Source organism: Ascaphus truei, chromosome 6 (genome assembly GCF_040206685.1).
Source record: "Ascaphus truei isolate aAscTru1 chromosome 6, aAscTru1.hap1, whole genome shotgun sequence".
Taxonomy (NCBI): domain Eukaryota; kingdom Metazoa; phylum Chordata; class Amphibia; order Anura; family Ascaphidae; genus Ascaphus; species Ascaphus truei.
The window spans coordinates 47,822,647-47,837,336 of record NC_134488.1 but is presented as its reverse complement, the minus strand read 5'-3'; the positions used below and the strand labels follow the sequence as shown (position 1 = coordinate 47,837,336).

The 14,690-nt window shown below is 46.3% G+C and overlaps 1 protein-coding gene across 1 annotated transcript in view; it reads left to right on the top strand.

Annotated features, from left to right (window-relative positions):
* The first annotated feature begins 1,872 nt into the window (after positions 1-1,872).
* Positions 1,873-14,690, top strand: part of NLRX1 (NLR family member X1) — a 44,445-nt gene continuing 31,627 nt past the window's right edge. Inside the window, 1 exon segment of the mRNA XM_075604155.1 lies at positions 1,873-2,052. The gene's annotated coding sequence lies outside the window, so the exon portion shown is untranslated.

The window sequence follows — 14,690 nt, the reverse complement described above, 5'->3', positions numbered from 1 at the left end:
TAATAGGAGGAGTTATATGGGGCAATAGGAGTTATAGGGAGGGGTTATATGGGGCAATAGGAGGAGTTATTGGGAGGGGGTATATGGGGCAATAGGAGGAGTTATTGGGAGGGGGTATATGGGGCAATAGGAGGAGTTATAGGGAGGGGTTTGTCACGGGAGACCAGCACTTTTAACACCTTTTACCTTCTGGGATCAGTCACTGGGCAAAACAAGGTAGTGGAAAAAAATAGCTTTATTCAGGTGAAACCCGCGGACACACAATGAATATACAAAATACAGATGAAATACACACTTACTGGGGGTGAAAACTACCCTCAAATAGGTGCAGGGCGCCTGCTTCGGCTTACCCTGACCGGGACCTCCTCCCGGGCTTCATTGTCCTCTTTTCGGGTAGAATACCCGACCGTGACCGCTACGTTCTATTCGGGGAACTTGGTCCTCGCCTCTGACTTGGTCTCAGCTGGGCAGGCTTTCCCAGCGCCAAAAATGAAGCCGGTTGCTCTGCTATTTGCAACAGAGCAACTATGAAAAGCCGCCAGCGCGTCACCGACTCAAGTCACAAGATCGACTGGTTCTCTGATCGGGGAGTCTCCTTGCATAGACCCCGCTGTTCTATGTTTAACATGGAAAGGAGACTAGCGACCAATCAGAACGATCGTAACTCAGCCAGCCAATCAGAATGGGGGCTCATCTGGCTGCTGACGTCAGAGGAGGCGGCGTGCCAAAAGCCGGCTCACAAAAGCCGGGTGGGTGGGAAATATGAATCGGCCAATGGGAAACGCGCCTACTCCTTTGGGGTAAAAGGAGATATAGGGGTTAAATGGGGTAAAAAGAGGAGTTATAGGGAGCGGGTATTTGGAGTAATAGGAGGAGTTATAGGGAGCGGGTATTTGGAGTAATAGGAGGAGTTATAGGGAGGTTATATGGGGTAATAGGAGAAGTTATATGGTGTAATAGGAGGAGTTACAGTATATGGGGTAATAGGAGGAGTTATAGGGAGAGGTTATGTGGAGTAACAGGAGGAGTTATAGGGAGCGGTTATATGGGGCAATAAGAGTTATAGGGAGCGGGTATATGGGGTAATAGGAGGAGTTATAGGGAGCGGTTATATGGGGTAATAAGAGGAGTTATAGGGAGCAGTTATATGGGGGAATAGGAGGAGTTATAGGGAGCGGTTATATGGGGTAATAGGGGGAGTTTTATGGCGTAATAGAATGATATAGGGAGCCAGTATAGGGTCTCGGGGGATTGTGTACTAAACTGTAATAGTGCCAATCGGGGCACTCACTCTCATTAACTTCAATGTGCCCCTGACCCGCACTATTGCAGTTTAATGAATAACCCCCAGTGTTTGTGTCGCTGTAATATTAAAGTTTAGTGCCAGCTGATTATGCGTGTGTGTGTGTCTCGTGTGTGATAAAGTTCTATCAGTGCTGTGTGTGTGTGTGATAAAGTTCTATCAGTGCTGTGTGTGTGTGTGATAAAGTTCTATCAGTGCTGTGTGTGTGTGTGTGTGATAAAGTTCTATCAGTGCTGTGTGTGTGTGTGATAAAGTTCTATCAGTGCTGTGTGTGTGTGTGATAAAGTTCTATCAGTAGCGTGTGTGTGTGTGTGTGATAAAGTTCTATCAGTAGCGTGTGTGTGTGTGATAAAGTTCTATCAGTGGCGTGTGTGTGATAAAGTTCTATCAGTGCTGTGTGTGTGTGTGTGTGTGTAATAAAGTTCTATTGGTGCTGTGTGCATGCGTGTGTCTGTGACACAATGCTGTCTGCGTCAGCTGCTTGTGTGTGAGACACACTGCTGTCTGTGCCAGTTGCTTGTCTGCCTGCAGCCTCCCTACCCTCCCGCGTCACTTTCCCGCACCTCCCTGGCAGAGAACCATACATTTCCCTGTGTGCGAGTCTGGCTGGGGCGGGCTCAGAGGAAGCCGGGAACAGATAATCAGCAGCTCGTGGCGCACAGGGACCGGCTCAGACAGTCCCGTGTGTGTCCCCCGGTGTGAGGCCAGCGGCGGCAGGTCCCCGGGACGGGCACCTCCATGCACAGCTGGTAACGTGTGTCCCCCTGTATAATTCACCCCTGTATAACGAGCCCCTTCCTGTATAACACCCCCCCTCTCTGTATAACACCCCCCCTCTCTGTATAACGTTGACGGGGGAGTTTAGTGACAGTGGGGAGGGGGGAGTTTAGTGACAGTGGGGAGGGGGGAGTTTAGTGACAGTGGGGAGGGGGGAGTTTAGTGACAGGGAGGGGAGGGGGGAGTACAGTGACAGGGAGGGGAGGGGAGTGCAGTGATTGTGGGGAGGGGGAGTGCAGTAATTGTGGGGAGGGGGGAGTGCAGGGGGAGGGGGGTGCAGTGATAGGGGGAGGGGAGTGCAGTGACTGGGGAGGGGGGAGTGCAGGGGAGGGGAGTGCAGTGACGGGGAGGGGGGAGTGCAGTGACTTTGGGGAGGGGAGAGTGCAGTGACTGTGGGGAGGGGAGAGTGCAGTGACTGTGGTGAGGGGGCAGTGCAGGGGGAGGGAGGGGAGTGCAGGGGGAGGGAGGGGAGTGCAGGGGGAGGGGGGGAGTGCAGGGGGAGGGGGGGAGTGCAGGGGGAGGGGGAGGGGGGGGAGTGCAGGGGGAGGGGGAGGGGGGGAGTGCAGGGGGAGGGGGAGGGGGGGAGTGCAGGGGGAGGGGGAGGGGGGGGAGTGCAGGGGGAGGGGGAGGGGGGGGAGTGCAGGGGGAGGGGGAGGGGGGGGGAGTGCAGGGGGAGGGGGAGGGGGGGAGTGCAGGGGGAGGGGGGGAGTGCAGGGGGAGGGGGAGGGGGGGGAGTGCAGGGGGAGGGGGAGTGCAGGGGGAGGGGGGGGGGAGTGCAGGGGGAGGGGGGGGGGGAGTGCAGGGGGAGGGGGGGGGGGAGTGCAGGGGGAGGGGGGGGGGGGAGTGCAGGGGGAGGAGGGGGAAGGGGGAGGAGGAGGATGGGAGGGGGAAGGGGGGGAGTGCAGGGGAAGGGGGGGAGTGCAAGGGGAGGGGGAGGGGGGGAGTGCAGGGGGAGGGGTGACAGTGGGGAGGTGAGTGCAGGGGGAGGGGGAGGGGGTGATAGTGGGGAGGTGAGTGCAGTGACAGCGGGAAGGGCAGTGACAGTGGGGAGAAGGGGAGTTCAGTGACAGTGGGGAGGGGAGTTCAGTGACAGTGGGGAGGGGAGTGCAGTGACACTGAGGTGTTACATAGTAGATGAGGTTGAAAAAAGACATGCGTCCATCAAGTTCAACCTGTGCTAAATTTATACTACAGAGCGTTTTCAGAGGCCCCGCATGAGGTCTCTGTAAATTCCCTTTCCGTGGCTTCCAGCGACGCAGCTCCATGGCAACCCGGCGACAAATTACGCTGCGGGGTCACATGATGTTGCGTTGCCCTGGCAGCTTGACGTCACATGATCCCCGCGGCGTCATTTGATGCCGAGCAGAGCAGGCAGGGGGGCACATACTGAAAAGTTTGCACAACCCTGCTATAACCTATAGTATATTGATCCAGAGGAAGCAAACACAAAACCCCAGTAACACATCATCCAATGATATCTCATAAGGGGAAAATAAATTCCTTCCCGACTCCAAGAATTGGCAATCGGATTAATCCCTGGTTCAACATCCTTCCCATGTTTACTTATTTGGTATATCCCTGTATACCTTCCCTTTCTATCAAGATGTCAAACCTTTTTTGAAAATATTTATTGTATCTGCCATCACTGTCTCCATGGGTAATGAATTCCACATTGTAACTGCCCTTAGGGTAAAGAACCCTTTCCTTTGTTGCTGGTGAAATCTCCTTTCCTCCAACCTTAATGTATGTCCTTTGTACTGCCCATGGGATGAATAGTTCTTTTGAAAGCTCCTTGTATTGTCCCCGAATATATTTGTATATAGTTATCATATCCCCTCTTAGACGCCTCTTTTCTAATGTAAATAAGTGTAATTTAGCTAGCCTCTCCTCATAAGTTACAATGTCCATCCCCTTTATTAATTTGGTGGCTCTTCTCTGCTCTCTCTAGTTCCATAATGTCTTTTTTTAGGATTGGTGCCCAAAATTGTACTCCATATTCAAGGTGTGGTCTTACTAATGCTTTGTAAAGGGGCATAATTATGTTTACTTCCCTTCCATCCATTGCCCGTTTAATGCAAGATAAGATCTTGTTTGCCTTTGCAGCTACTGCCTGACATTGGGCACTATTGCTAAGCCTGCTGTCTACAAGCACTCCTAAATCCTTCTCCATAAAGGATTCCCCCAATATATCTCCATTTCATTTGTAAGTTGCCAGTTTATTCTTGTTTCCCAAATGCATAACCTTACATGTATCTGTATTAAACCTCATCTGTGCAAAAAAGTGTTATTAAACATTAGCGCCATACAAAAAAGTGTGATTCTTACAGTATATAAAACTGTGACATCAAATCATTCTATGGTAAAATACCAAACAGTGAAAAAATGGCGCTGGAGGAATGGTGATAAAAAATGCAAAAGACTTTATAAAGTGCTGCTCAAACCCTTTACAGGATTGTTCCTTCAATCCTCGGCAGTTTCCCATAAGAAAATTGCAGGGGGGGGGCGTGGCCAGGAAGCCGAGTGAGCCAGTCGCAGATAATTTGGCTCCCCAAACATCTCCCTGCTAAGCCGGGAAAAAAGCCCTAAACCCGGGGAAAATTTGCAGATCAGGGTTGCTAACGGAGCTGGGACACAGAGGGAGAGGGAATTGGGCGACTCTGCCAGCGGTAGACCAGGAACACGAGTGGTCTGTGTCCGTCTTTGGGCTCCCCTCCTTCACCTAAGAAAACCAAGATGGCCGCCGGGACCGCGCGGCGGAGGTAACTCCCGATCCCCGAACCCCTCAAGGCAGACAAAGGTAAGGGGGATACCCACGTTGCGGCACACCTCGGTGAGACGCAATCAGAGACGGAGCAGTGACCGCCCGCCCCTCTCCCTACACTTGCAACGCACCGAGCCGGAGTCCCAAGATGGCGCCGGCCGGTGTGTGAGGGGGTTGAGAAAGTCTCACGGACCTGCAGCCGCAGCGGAGCCAGTAAAGGGGATTCCCCTCGTGGCACGGGGACCCACTAGCTCCGGAGGGGCGAGGGAGACTAACCCTGGTGGAAGGAGGTGGCCAGTAAGTGCGGCCCTCCTGCAGGGAGGTGGGCGGCCATCTTGGTCCACCCTATCTGCTCACAACTGCAGATCTGAAAAGACACAGACACAGGCTGCATTTAAAAAAAAAAAAACCTGCAAAAACACAAATAAAGGACTTCCCTTCTCCCTACCCTCCAAGTAAACCCCAACTTGAGCCCCACCCCTTTAAACCGACCACTGGGCCCAGTGCACTGTCAGCCCAAATGAGACAGAGAGGTCCAAACTACAAAGGTATAAAGGCTCAACCAAAATCAAATAAAGAAATGTAAATCATGTGTGTGTAATCGGGACATTTTAAGAATGAGGGGGCTCATCTCAATTTAATATCCTTCTGTTTACATCATTTAAACACACCCAGCTCTACTTCCAGCAAAAAATTGACTGACTAAAAACAAATATGCCGCCCACTAAACAACCAAAAAAAACCAGCGGTCCAACGCGAGGCATCCCTCTTCTTCAAAAGACAAAGTTCAAAAAACCAAGAAGCGTCCACCGCAGGCGGAGACGCGGATTCAGAGCCAGACTCTGGAGAAGAGACGGACGCTCCGCTTACCCGCAAAGAAATGATGGTGTTTGTACAAGAAATAAAAAGCTCTTTCCACTCCGAGATGCAGAGCTTCCGCCGCAGCATCAGAGAGGAGATTGCGTCCATAGGAGACCACATCGTAGACTTGGAGGAGAAGGTGGATAACACCACCCTTGCACAGGAGACCCAAGCACAAGAAATCGAGGAATTACAAACCCAAGTCAAAACGATTTTCGAAAAACTGGAAGACACGGAGAACCGGTCACGGCTCAATAACCTGCGGATCAGAGGCGTCCCGGAAGAAGTGAACAACGCCCAACTGGACGCATATCTCACTCGGCTTTTCATGTCCCTGTTACCCGAAACATCGGATGAAAAACTTCAGATGGACAGAGCACATAGGCTTCCTAGACCGAAAGGCCTAGACCCAGCGAAGCCACGGGACGTGATCACACACCTACACTATTTCCGTATTAAAGAGGAAATATTGAGAGCCGCTAGAACCACCCCAAAGATAGAGCAAGATAACGTTCCACTCCTCATCTTTCCGGACTTGGCTCAAATCACGCTGAATAAGCGGAGAATGTTCGCGCAGATCACTAATTCACTGCGGAACAATAAAATCCGCTATCGCTGGGGCATCCCGTGCAAACTACTGTTCACTTATCAGGAAACGATGTACATTCTACTCTCACCAGAAGAAGGTGAGGAAAAACTACGATCATTGGGTCTACTCGAACGAGAGGAACCGGAGGCTTCTCAAAGACCTCGTCACTCATCTAAGGCACAACGCCAGGCATGGGGGAAAACTCCAACCTCTAGACGAGCAAAGACCAAACCCACCTGAAAAACTAGAGCTGGTTACTTACTTAACACCCATTTAAGATGGCAGGCAAGCCAAAACGTGGTCTGGACATAAGGTGCTAATCGAGACATGGTCCACTCCAGCAACCTACCTAAAAACTAACCAACGGTCGCGGTATCTGGAACACATCGACCAACTTGATCAAGCCACAACGACCACGACAACCTGCACATCAAGAAGTTACCAAGTTTAGTTTCTAAGGCGTGCAAGTTCCAAAACTCAGGTTATTCCCTTGTTCACTGTGAAACTGTTCTCCCAAGTTACCCACAAGTTCGAGACATTCAAAGTTTGACAGTCAGTTTGAACTAATCTGAACCCTTAAATGGACTGATATACAATGTTTGTTTGAAACTGTTTTCTAGATAAAAGTGTATCTGTAACATAAGTCTTAGACCGATATGTTGTCTATAATAGAATTGGTCTCCCAAAGTTCAGTTACTAATTCTTTATTATTACAGACTAAAATATTAAAAGTTACGTTTTAGTTAACTTTGTCCATGTTACTTATCCCTCTCCCCCTGTAGACTACGAATGCAGAGTCTGACAAACTATAGTTGCCAGCCAACCCTACTCAATGCTTTTAAAATTGAGAAAGGATATGTTGACGTAAACAGTTATAACGTTCAATGCCTCCCATTCTTCATTTATTTCCCTGATGTGTAAGATCACACACACAACCCACCCCGTACTCTTTGGGGTGATTTTGTTTTCCCTTTTCGAAAGCTTAGCTCCTAAACAAAGGAGCACTGCGGCCCTGAGCCGCTGGGCCACTGCCCGCCCCCCTCATGTTCATTTAACCTGTGAGTGCGAGAGACTCGCACCACGGGTCCCACTATGGCTGGTCCCCCCAAATAATGTTTGGAAGCCGGGGTCCTCGGTTTACCCCTCCCCTCCCTCTCTATCCCTCCCCTCCTCCAAGTTTCGCAATCATTTGCCACTATCATGTAATAATATGTATATCTCTCGTTGTATATGTTCCCATACCAGATCGTTTCCGAAGACGGATGTACCGACTCTTCAACTATATGTAAGTTATCACTCTGCTCATTTGTATTATAGAACACTGAACCACCACCATGCCGATTAATATAATATCCCAAAACACCAAGGGCTTAAACACCCCCCGAAAGAGACGTATTGCCCTTTCGGAAGCCAAAAGATTGGCAGGAGATATAATTTTGCTACAAGACACTCATTTGAAAAAGGAGGATCAGTCACTGCTGTTCAGCAAAGACTACCCCCTAGTCTACCACTCATCAGCTCCCACGAAAAAAAATGGCGTAGCTACACTTTAACCATAAAAATCTAAACTTGAAAGTAGATAAAATTAAAAGTAATCTCGTTGGGAGAATTCTAATTATTATAGGGTCACTGGACTCCACTGATATAACAATAGTAAACACTTATGCCCTTAACGAAAATCAAGAATCCTTTTTCCAGGAACTGACAAATTTAATTATTTCTGTCCAGAAAGGCCTTTTAATTTTAGCAGGAGATCTAAATGCAATTATGGACCCAAATCTAGATAAATCTCCCAGTCCCCCGTCCCCCCCGCCACAAAAAATAGTTCCCTCTACTCGGGGACTTGTATCTATGACCAAGGAGCTGTTGCTGGTAGACTCCTGGAGATTAGTTAATAGCAATGTAAAGGATTTCTCATTTTTTTCTCACCCCCATAATAGCTATTCTCGAATTGACTATATCCCAATAGACCAACAAATTAGCGATAATATTTCCTCAGCAGTAATTGCCCCCTCTGCTTGGTCAGACAACTCTACACTTATAACTAAGTTGGCTGGCCTCACTTCCAAAAATATAACAAGGTCGTGGTCCTTGAATGAATCCCTACTACTGAACCCACAAAATCTCCAACGTATAGAAAAAGAACTGGCCCAATACTTTGAATTAAATAATACCCCAGAGGTTACCTCTTTTACCCTTGGGGAGGCCCACAAACCAGTGATAAGAGGCAAACTGATTGCCCTGGCTTCTCAGAAAAAAAGAGAAAAAACAAAACAAATCGAAACACTAACACAAAAACAAGCAAAACTAGAATTTATTCATAAGTCAAACCCATCTCGGAAAAATTACAGGCAAATAATCTCAGTGAGGGGAGAACTAAACCTTTTGTTGGTGTCAAACGCAGAAAGAGCTATAAGATGGACCCAACAGAAATACTACGAAAAAAGTAATAAAGCAGATAGAATGCTGGCACGCAAACTAAAGCAAAAACAAGCTAAAGCTAAAATTCATAACATCTCCACCAAAAATGGCTCAGTATCCCACAACCCCAAAATTATAAGCGACGCATTTAAGGGCTATTACACATCCCTTTACAGCCTACCAGGCCCAGTGCGAGACTCAGCTAAAAACAAAAGAGCAATAAAGATCCGAAATTATCTAGCAGAATGCTGACTCCCCACTCTAGATCCGAATGACATCATAATCCTTGAAAAAACCATAGAGCCCCTGGAAATTATGGAAGCAATAAAATCCCTGAAAATTGGGAAGGCCCCTGGTCTGGATGGATTTTCTAGTCTTTATTATAAGAAATATTCCACAATGCTCCTCCCATTTCTTACCAAAGTATTCAATGAGATGCTACTAGGCCTTCCCCCTCCTAGGGATATGCTTCGTGCTACCATAGTGGTAATCCCAAAAGAGGAGAAAGATCCTCTGTTGTGCTCCAGCTTCAGACCTATTTCACTGTTAAATACTGATCTAAAACTTTATGCAAAGATCGTAGCCAACAGATGAAATAATATCCTCCCTAAATTGGTTCATCCGGACCAGGTGGGGTTCGTCCTGGGCAGACAAGCCCTTGACAACACAAGGAGGAAGGTGAATCTAATACACGTATCAAAACACACAAAGTGCCCATCTCTATTACTCTCTTTAGACGCAGAAAAAGCATTCGATCGATTAGACTGGCAGTTTATGTCAGCGACACTTTCCCAGATGGGATTCACAGACAAAATTTTAAATAGCATAAACACACTATACTCCACACCAACGGCCACGGTGAGGACGAACAACTCCTTGTCTGATCCCTTTTCAATATCACAGGAACTAGACAGGGTTGTCCGCTGTCACCTTTGTTGTTTGCCCTAGCCATAGAACCATTAGCATGATGGATAAGGATGAATCCCAATATTGCGGGTATTCCTGTTGGCCAGGAAGAATTCAAAATAGCTCTTTTTTGCAGATGATATACTATTGAGACTCTCAAAACCTCTCACATCCCTCCCTAACCTTTTTCATGATCTATCAGAATTCGGCTCCCTTTCAGGTTATAAAATTAATCATTCTAAATCCATGGCCCTTAGCTTAAATCTCCCTACAGAATTAGTAAAATTACTCCAACTAAATTTCGACTTTAAATGGAATTCGAACCATATTAAATACCTAGGGGTCCAATTAACAAAAGATTACTCAACTTTATACAACGCAAATTTTAAACCCTTCTTCGACCAGATAGCTAAGGATTTAACCACTTGGAACCCATATATAATATCCTGGTTTGGGAGAATAACCACCATCAAAATGAATATTCTACCTAGACTTCTCTATCCCTTCCAAACTCTCCCGGTTAAAATCTGTCAGAAAGACCTAAATAATACACAGAAGAAAATTTTGAAGTTTGTCTGGCAAAATAGGCGACCCAGAGTTCGCAAAGATATTCTTTATAAGTCCAAATCAGAAGGAGGCTTAGCTCTCCCGAACTTACAAAAGTACTATAGATCCGCACAGCTCGGGCAACTCATTAGCTGGCATTCAAACCCAACTGAAAGGAGGCGGGTCGAGATAGAGGATCTGATTTGCTCCCCATGCAAAATAAAAAATCTTCTCTGGCTCAATAAAAATTCTAGACCACCCGAGATTTACAAGAACCCGGTGATATCCTTTGCCTGTAATCTCTGGGATTCCCTCAAAACCAAGTTCCAACTAACCGATTCCCCTTCCCTTATGCAACCCCTATTCTCTGACCCCTCCCTGCCTTTTTACACAGGAAACCCGCACTCCCATACCTGGGTTCAAAAAGGACTCACAAGTGTGAAGGATATCCTCACCCAAGGGAAAGTCCCCCCTTTCGCTTCATTACAAACAAACCATGATATCCCCTCCTCCGAATTCTTCAGATTTCTCCAGGTTAGGCATTATATCCAATCAGTCTACAAACCAAGCCAACCCCATGCTTTAACTTTGTATGAGGACTGGTGTCTACACCAGCCCCACACAAAGGGCATCATCTCCAGAATATATCACAGTTTATCCTCTATCAAGAACAACCAAACCCCCGATAACTATATGGTATCCTGGGAAAAGGATCTTAACGTCTGTATAGATCTAGATATCTGGAAAGACATCTGGGAAGCTGCTTCCAAAAATTCATCATGCGTTGTAATTAAAGAGAATATTTGCAAATTAATATTCAGATGGTATATGACTCCTGCCAGGTTACACTCTTTTCTCCCAGGCGTTTCCCCTCTGTGCTGGCGTGGTTGTGGTGAAGTTGGGAATATACTGCACATATTCTGGTCATGTCCCAAAATCCAACAAACATAGACGGAAGTTTTCACCTTAATACACAAGATACTAGAAATCTCTGTCCCACACGACCCAGTATATATATTACTAGGAAAACCGATGGCTAATATCTCCAAAAAAAAAAGCTAGAGTAATATCCCAAATCTTAAACGTTACACGGTGTACAATTGCCAAAAATTGGAACCAACCGCCCCCCCCCCCATCCTTAAATCAAATAAACAACAAAATTTGGCATATAGTCTATATGGAAAAACTTTCAGCCTATCTGAACGGCTGTACCTCGCAATTCTCTGATATTTGGGCTCCTTGGTTCCGCCATGCAGGTATATCCCCATATATAGACTAGAATACTTTGAACAGAGTGATACATGTGGTATTTAAATTGTTGAATACAGTGCGATATTGGTACAAATGCTACCCCTTCCCCCCCTCCCCGATCTCCCTTTTTTCTATTGTCCCACAACCAGTTTATTTGTATTACTGTATCCCCCCTTTTTCTGTGTAGTATGTTTTGTTTACCTTATTTTGTATGTACAAAAATGCTCAATAAAAAATTTAAGTAATAAAAAGAAAAAGAAAATTGCAGGGAACCCTTTAGGGATGCACAGGGAACCCAAGAGATCCTAGGAAGCCTGGCTGATAAACACTGGTCTAATCTTTCTCCTAAAGTGAGGACATGGATACATGTGTCTCCCATATGCTGCAGATATTACAGCTAACTGCCTTTTGATACAAATGTGGCAGCCATAGAGGATTAATTGTTGCGAGTTAACAACACAGTGAGTCCATGACTGGTCTTTAAACTATCAGCTGGGGAACTCCAACAGACTCACTTACTAATGTGCATACACAGTTACAGTTACCTTTAACAGAAGAGTTCACTCACTAATGTGCATACACAGTTACCTTTAACAGCAGAGCTCACTCACTAATGTGCATACACAATTACAGTTACCTTTAACAGCAGAGCTCACTCACTAATGTGCATACGCAGCTACCTTTAACAGCAGAGCTCACTCACTCACTAATGTGCATACACAATTACAGTTACCTTTAACAGCAGAGTTCACTCACTAATGTGCATACACAGTTACCTTTAACAGCAGATTTCACTCACTAATGTGCATACACAGTTAGTTACCTTTAACAGCAGAGCTCACTCACTAATGTGCATACACAGTTACAGTTACCTTTAACAGAAGAGCTCACTCACTAATGTGCATACACAGTTACCTTTAACAGCAGAGCTTACTCACTAATGTGCATACACAGTTAGTTACCTTTAACAGCAGAGCTTACTCACTAATGTGCATACACAGTTACAGTTACCTTTAACAGCAGAGCTCACTCACTAATGTGCATACACAGTTAGTTACCTTTAACAGCAGAGCTCACTCACTAATTTGCATACACAGTTACCTTTAACAGCAGAGCTCACTCACTAATGTGCATACACAGTTACAGTTACCTTTAACAGCAGAGCTCACTCACTAATGTGCATACAAAGTTACTTAACCGCATAGGTTACAATTACCTTTAACAGCAGAGTGTCTCATCAAATGAAGTTAGCTAACATACAGTTAGGTCCGGAAATAATTGGACACTGATACAAGTTTTGTTATTTCGGCTGTGTGCCAAAATAAATTCAAGTTACAGTTAAATAATTAATATGGGCTTAAAGTGCAGTCTATCAGCTTTAATTTGAGGGTATTCACATCCAAATTTGAAAAAGGGTTTAGGAATTACATCTCTATAATATGTAGCCCCCTCTTTTTCAAGGGACCAAAAGTAATTGGACAATTGACTCAAAAGCTGTGTCATGGACAGGTGTGGGCTATTCCTTCATTATTTCATCATCAATAAAGCAGGTAAAAGGTCTGGAGTTGGTTCCAGGTGTGGCATTCGCATTTGGAAGCTGTTGCTGTGAACCAACAACATGCAGTCAAAGGAGCTCTCAATGCAAGTGAAACAGGGCATCCTTAGGCTGCGGTCCCAGTCATCACTGGCACTCGGGCGGGGGGGGGAGGGGGTGGGCGTCGCGTGCACAGCGCTAACCGCGATCTGCGGTCTCCGGGGAGAGAGGGAGATTGCGACGGGAGGGGGCATGGTGAGGGTTTTGCGGGGGCGTGGTCATGACCTCACGGGGCTGGTTCGCCCTCATTGGCTGAACCGCCGGCGGGGGTGTGGCCACGCCTCCATCGCAAGTTCCACATACAATTTCTTTGTATGTGAGAAAACTTGCAGTACAGCGTGGCTGCTAAATGCGCGCCGACGCTTGTACTTGACCCGGATAGATTGGGAGGTGGTGCTTGTGCGCCGAGGCGTGCGCTGCAGAACGCACTGGGACCGCAGCCTCAGGCTGGAGAAAAAAAAGAAAACCCATCAGAGAGATGGCAGGAACATTACGAGTGGCCAAATCAACAGTTTGGTACATTCTGAGAAAAAAAGAACGCAGTGGTGAGCTCTACAACACTAAAAGGCCTGGACATCCACGGAAGACAACAGTGGTGGATGATCGTAGTATCCTTTCCATGGTAAAGAAAAACCCCTTCACAACATCCAGCCAAGTGAAGAACACTCTCCAGGAGGTAGGCATATCATTATCCAAGTCTACCATAAAGAGAAGACTTCACGAGAGCAAATACAGAGGGTTCACCACAAGGTGCAAAACATTCATAAGCCTCAAGAATAGAAAGGCCAGATTAGACTTTGCCAAACAATATCTAAAAAAGCCAGCCCTGTTCTGGAACAGCATTCTTTGGATAGATGAAACTAGGATCAACCAGAATGATGGGAAGAAAAAAGTATGGAGAAGGCTTGGAACGGCTCATGATCCGAAGCATACCACATCATCTGTAAAACACGGTGGAGGCAGTGTGATGGCATGGGCATGCAGGGCTTACAATGGCACTGGGTCACTTGTGTTTATTGATGTGACAGAAGAAAGAAGCAGCCGGATGAATTCTGAAGTGTATAGGGATATATTGTCTGCTCAGATTGAGCCAAATTCAGCGAAGTTGATTGGATGGCGCTTCACTTTACAGATGGACAATGACCCAAAACATACTGCAAAAGCAACCCAGGAGTTTAAGGCAAAGAAGTGGAATATTCTGCAATGGCCGAGTCAATCACCTGATCTCAACTCGATCGAGCATGCATTTCACTTGCTGAAGACAAAACTTAAGGCAGAAAGACCCACAAACAAACAACTACTGAAGACAGCTGCAGTAAAAGCCTGGCAAAGCATCACAAAGGAGGAAACCAAGCGTTTGGTGATGTCCATGCGTTCCAGACTTCAAGCAGTCATTGCCTGCAAAGGATTCTCGACAAAGTATTAAAAATGAACATTTTATTTATAATTGTGTTAATTTGTCCAATTACATTTGAGCTCCTGAAATAAGGGGACTGTGTATGAAAATGGTTGCAATTCCTAAACGTTTCATACGATATTTTTGTTCAACCCCTTGAATTAAAGCTGAAAGTCTGCACTTCTATTGCATCTCAGTTGTTTCATTTCAAATCCATTGTGGTGGCGTACAGAGCCAAAATTATGAAAATTGTGTCAGTGTCCAATTATTTCCGGACCTAACTGT